We start from the raw sequence: 6000 nt of genomic DNA on the forward strand, positions 1-6000 counted from the left end.
CATTAGAGTAGCTTATCAAATTGAAATTGGAATCCTTCGAATACCATAGTCCCACATTTTGAGTGCCCTTAAGATATTTTAAGATTCTTTTAGCAGCTACATAATGAGATTGTTTAGGATTAGCATGGAATCTCCCACAAACACCTACAGCGAAGATGATATATGGCCTGCTTGTTGTTAAGTAGAGAAGAGAACCAATAATTCCACGATATGCAGTGATGTCAACACTTTGACCATCTTCATCCTTATCAAGCTTGATCAAGGAGCTCATTGGTGTTGAGGCAGAAGAACAACTTTTCATGCCAAACTTCTTTAGCAACTCCTTTATATACTTGGCCTGATTGATGAAAGTACCTCCTTCAATCTGACGAACTTGATGTCCTAAGAAAAAGCTCAACTCTCCCATCATGCTCATCATAAATTTGTCTGTGATCAACTTGGAGAACTTTTCACACAATTTGGGATTAGTTGACCCAAAGATAATATCATCAACATATATTTGAACAAGTAATATGTGAGAATCTTTTCAAACCTAAACAAAGTCTTATCAACAGATCCTATAGTAATGTTGTGATAAAAAAGAAATTTATTAAGAATGTCATACCATGCTCTAGGAGTTTGTTTAAGACCATAAAGAGCTTTATCCAATCTAAAAATATGACTTATTAAAGTAGGATTTTTAAAACCGGGAGGTTGCTCAACATACATTTCTTCATTTATAATTCCGTTAAGAAAGACATTCTTAACATCTATTTGGAAAACTTTGGAATTTGTAAATGCACGAAATGTTAGAAAGATTCTAATGGCCTCAAGTCTGGAAACAAGAGTAAATGACTCCTCAAAGTCAATGTCTTCCTCTTGTTTATAACCTTAGGCCATTAGTCTAGCCTTGTTCCTGGTAATCAAACTATCTTCATTGAGTTTGTTTCGAAAGACCCATCTAGTTCAAATCACAGATTGATTAGCTGGTCTTAAAACTAAATGCCAAACTTTGTTCTTTTGAACTGGTTTGGTTCCTCTTGCATTGCTAGAATCTAATCTAGATCAAGCAATGCTTCATCAACCTTCTTAGGTTCAATCTGTGAGATGAAAGCCGAATTTGCATATTTATATAATGATTGATTTCTTGTCCTAAGAGGTGCACAAGGGATACCTATACTTAGCTCAAGAGGATGGTTTTTATTCCATTTGAAGTTCAGTCCTGAAATGTTTTCTAACCGTCCGGTTATTTAATCACGGTTTGACTGACCGGTAAGCTCATCAATGTTAGACCGACCGGTTTCCTCGGTAATATCCGAGGGGTCAACTACTTGGTGAGAAGTGGTTTGATCTTGCTGAACCTCAACGTTATCAACCAATTGGTCATAAGCAATTCTTTAGTAGACCGGAACTTCATCTTCACTTTCAGACTAGAGATTGATATCCTCCATTCTGTTAGAAAAATCAATTTGTGTTGAAGTATTACTTTCGACAAATTCATAAAATAAAACATGGGATGATTCTTCAATAGTTAAAGTTTTATTATTATACACTCTATAAGCTTTACTAACTTAGAATATCCTAACATAATGCCAACATCAAAAACAGTAAAATAATTCTTGCCATTATTATGAAAATAACACTTATAGTCAAAGATTCTAAAATACTGGATATTAGGGACTTTGTAATGGTAAATTTCATAAGGAGTTTAGTTAAATCTTTTATTAATTATTTACCGATTTTGAGTATGACATGATGTATTGATAGCCTCTGCCAAAACCTTTTGAGCCACTCTAAAGTCAGCTATCGTAGATCTGGCCGCTTCCTTAAGAGTTATGTTTCTCCTTTCAACTAAGTCATTTTTCTGATGGGTTTTGGCACTAGACAACTCGTGTCTAATACTAAATTCCTCAAGATAACATGAAAGAGTCATATTAGTAAATTCAGTACCCCTGTCACTTCTAATTCTATTAATATTTACCTATTTCTTATTTTGCACTCGTTTAAGCATTTTAATCAGGTTAAAAGTGGCTTGATCTTTAGAAGTTAAGAAAATAACACAAGTGAACCTAAATTAGTAATCAATAATTACTAAGGTATATTACATGCCTCATAAACTAGTTACTCTAACTGGGCCGAAAAGATCCACATGCAAAAGTTCTAAACATCTTTCAGATTGGATATTTCCTTTACTTTTAAAAGATGACTTGATTTGTTTACCCATCTGGCAAGCAGAGCATACTTTATCTTTAGAAAACTTAAAGTTAGGCAAATCTACAACTAGCTCTTTAGTGCATATAGAGTTAAAAGTTTTGAAGTTTAAGTGATTTAGTCTTTTATGCCAAAGCCAGTTTTGATCATTCTTAGCTATCATGCAAATAGTATTAGGTATTTTATTTTTCCAGTTTACCTTATAAACGTTTCCTATCCTATGCCCTGTCAATAGGGTACTCCCCTGTTGATCCTTAACTAAGCATGATTGTTTTTGAAATTCAACAGTGTATCCTATATCACAAAGTTAGTTTATGATATGTAGGTTATAACACAGATTTTCAACAAGTAATATGTTGTTTATGGTTAGATTACCATGGACAATCTTACCATTTCCCACAGTTTTACCCTTAGAGTTATCACCGAATGTGATCTTTGATCCAGATTCCTTTACAGTGTTAGTAAGAAGCTTGTTATTTCCGGTCATATGCCTAGAGCATCCACTATCCAAGTATCATTCTGAATCCTCCAGGTATCTGACTTGTTTACCCTGCAAGATAAAACTATTTACACATTTTGGTACCCACATTTAATTGGGTCCACGGTTGATCAGTCCTTTGGGGATCCATACTTGTAGTATTTTGACGAATCTCCTAGTATTAGTCTTAATAATGCTGCTTACATTAGGATTGACATCTCTCTGTTTTCCTTGAGATGAGTTGTAGTGTTTTGAGATTGAGTTTTGATAATACCTCGTTGACCGTTTGTCATATTCATGTCCAGCCGACCGATTGGCTTTCATTCTCTCCGGACTAAGCCACTATGACTTGTCGGTTGGCTCCACATATTTTATTTCCCTTTTGGTTACTGACTCATCTGCATCGTGATTTGCTTGAATGTTAGTTGAGGTACCCTTGAAAAAATTTATGAAAGGAAATTTGCCTTTCTTGGGTTTCAACTCTTTGCATGACTTGTCTGGGTTGCTGTTCTCATATCATAATCCAAACATGTAGTTAGAAGGCCTTTGATGACTCATCATCTGGTTAACCGCATCTCCAGACTTAGTCTATGCAACAATCACGTAGTTTGTTCTTTCATTTTCTTTTGTTAGAAGTTGAACTGTCTCCTTGAGTTTCTCGTTCTTAGAGGATAGTTCATTTGTTTCCCCAATTGTATTGTCTGGATGAGTTGAGGCACGAACAAACAGTTTCTTGTACTCAATGACCATGTCATTGAGTGCAGTAACTAGATCATCTCTAATGAACTCTTTAGAGGCGAAGTCAAATACCTCTTCGTCGTTGTCCATGAAACACCTAACTCCTTCATCATCATTGTCCGAATAACTTTGAGCCCATTTTCTTTTGCTCTCTTCTGCTACCATTGCTTTCTGATCTTTATTGTGCTTGGATAGTTGATGATCCACCTAGGATTTCTGATCGGATGGCTTCTTGTCGTCTCCCCTTTGCTTCCGACATTCCGACCCGTAATAACCTAGAGTATCACAATTAAAACAACAAACATTAGCATTGTAGTCATTGAGTAGTTATTATTGTTGTTGTTGTAGTTATAGGATGAGTTGGATTTCTTCATAAATTTGCCAAACTTCTTGACAAGTAAGCCCATTGCATCTTCATTGAACTGCTCAGCTGACCTGACGAGTCAGGGACCGATGGCTCCATAGATGATACCCGAGCCCTAGTTCCATTCGAGGATGATGGTTAATCTTCATTTCTTGAATTCATAGGCTTTCAAGTCGTTAGAAAGATCATACAGCGACATGTTGTGGAGAACTCTAGATTCCATCATTACGGTTGTTTTAATTTTCCATGCACTAGGAAGAGCCCTCAAGGATTTGACAATGATTTCCTTGTTCCCGTAGACTTTTCCCAAGATGGCAAGCATATTTTTTCTACTGGTGAAGCATTCGTCAAATTCATTCATTGTTTCTCCGGGACACATTTTGATGTTGTCGAACTTCTACGTAGCCACCATGATTTTGTTTTCTTTTGTCTGCTCGTTTCTCTCATTAAGTTGAATCATTTCTTCCATACCTCCTTGGCAGTGGAACATGTTTTGAATTTTGCAAATGTATTTTTGTCCAAAGTGTCGTATATAGCATTCCTAGACAAGTTGTCGAGATTGTTCTTTCTTCTATCTTCGTTTGTTTAGTCACATCTTTCCTTCTCAATCTTGATTGAGCCATTCGTAACGACATACCACATGTCATCATACAGCGATGCCAGATACACATTCATACATAACTTCCAATCAATGAAATCTTCACTTTTGAACATAGGAGGCTTGGTGAAGGAATCCATGATGATATTTGAGTGCTTGAGAATAGCAACAAGCTGCTCTAATATCACTTGTTAGGATCGGGATCGACGATGGAGACGGGAGTTTCACAAAATTGAACGCTTACACACACTTCGTTTGATAATAACCCTATTAGAGGTTGATTATCGGTTTTTATTCTTCACAAGTAGTCACAAACTCTTGAACCGAGTTCAAGTGCGGAAGTATTTGTTTCGACTTGAAGCAACATAGCGAAACTATAGTAATGCATAAGGAAATAACACACGATACAAGAAATGTTTATGGATGTTCGGAGATAAAGTTCCTACATCTCCCCTTCTTCTCAACCTTAAGAAGGATGTTCACTAGAAGATTTGATTGAATACAACACTTGTATACAACTCAGTCGAACAACTAGGACTTAGTTACTGCCTTCTTTCAAACTCCTAGCACACACTCTCTGTTAAACAGAAACGGATTCTATCAACTTACAATACTAAAAAACTCACACAGAATAGGTAATATTGTAATACACTTTTAGAACTATAACACACTTGAAGGCTTATGGAACTTTGAAAGTTTGAAATATTTGATAGCAAAAGGATTGTTTTTAAGAGCCAGTTGTTCGAAGATAAAAAGGTGATGAAGCAGGTTGACCTCAGTCTTCTTAAGTAGGCAGATGTCAACGGATATATTTGCTGCTCAATGGCTATATCTGCTTTATAAGACCACTGTCTTGATCTTGATTGGTTGAGGTCCAGAGTAGTACATCAAATGGTATATCCTTTGATCTTGTCTGTTCTTTGAATGATAAAATGCCAATAATGCATTAATTGGATTTGCAGTGCATGGGGAACATACATCTGAAGATATATTTCGTTTGGTACTTTGGAAGTTTATACTAGGTTGGTAGACACTGCTGCCACAAGATCTTCATAAGACTTGCACTAAAATAGAAATAATTGTTGGAGAAGCCTAAAGTTGACTTTTGATAAAGCTGAAAGTGTTCCAATGTATCACCAAATTGGTAATTTACCGGATGTGCTTAATTTTGATATAAAACCGATCTAAGAAAAATGTCGACTTTGTTTAAAATAAAACCTAAGTAAAAAATACCGGCTTCGCGTTGAAAAATACCAATTTCATAAAAATCGACTACGTTTGAAAAATACTTATTTCATAAAAATCGATTGCGTTTGAAAAATACCGATTTCATAAAGACCGACTATGCTTTGGAAAATACTGATCTCATAAAAACCGAATGCGCTTTAGAAAATACCGATCCCAATAAAAACGACTGCGCCTTGAGAAATACCGATCTCTATAAAAACGACTACGCCTTGAAAATTATCGATTTCTATAAAAACCGACTGCGCCTTGAAAATTATCGATTTCTATAAAAACCGACTGCGCCTTGGAAATTACCGATTTCTATAAAAACCGACTGCGCTTTGGAAAATACCGATTTCAATAAAATCCGACTGCGTCTTGGAAATTACCGATTTCAATAAAGAT

The sequence above is a fragment of the Impatiens glandulifera genome, chromosome 8 (genome assembly GCF_907164915.1).
Source record: "Impatiens glandulifera chromosome 8, dImpGla2.1, whole genome shotgun sequence".
Taxonomy (NCBI): Eukaryota; Viridiplantae; Streptophyta; class Magnoliopsida; order Ericales; family Balsaminaceae; genus Impatiens; species Impatiens glandulifera.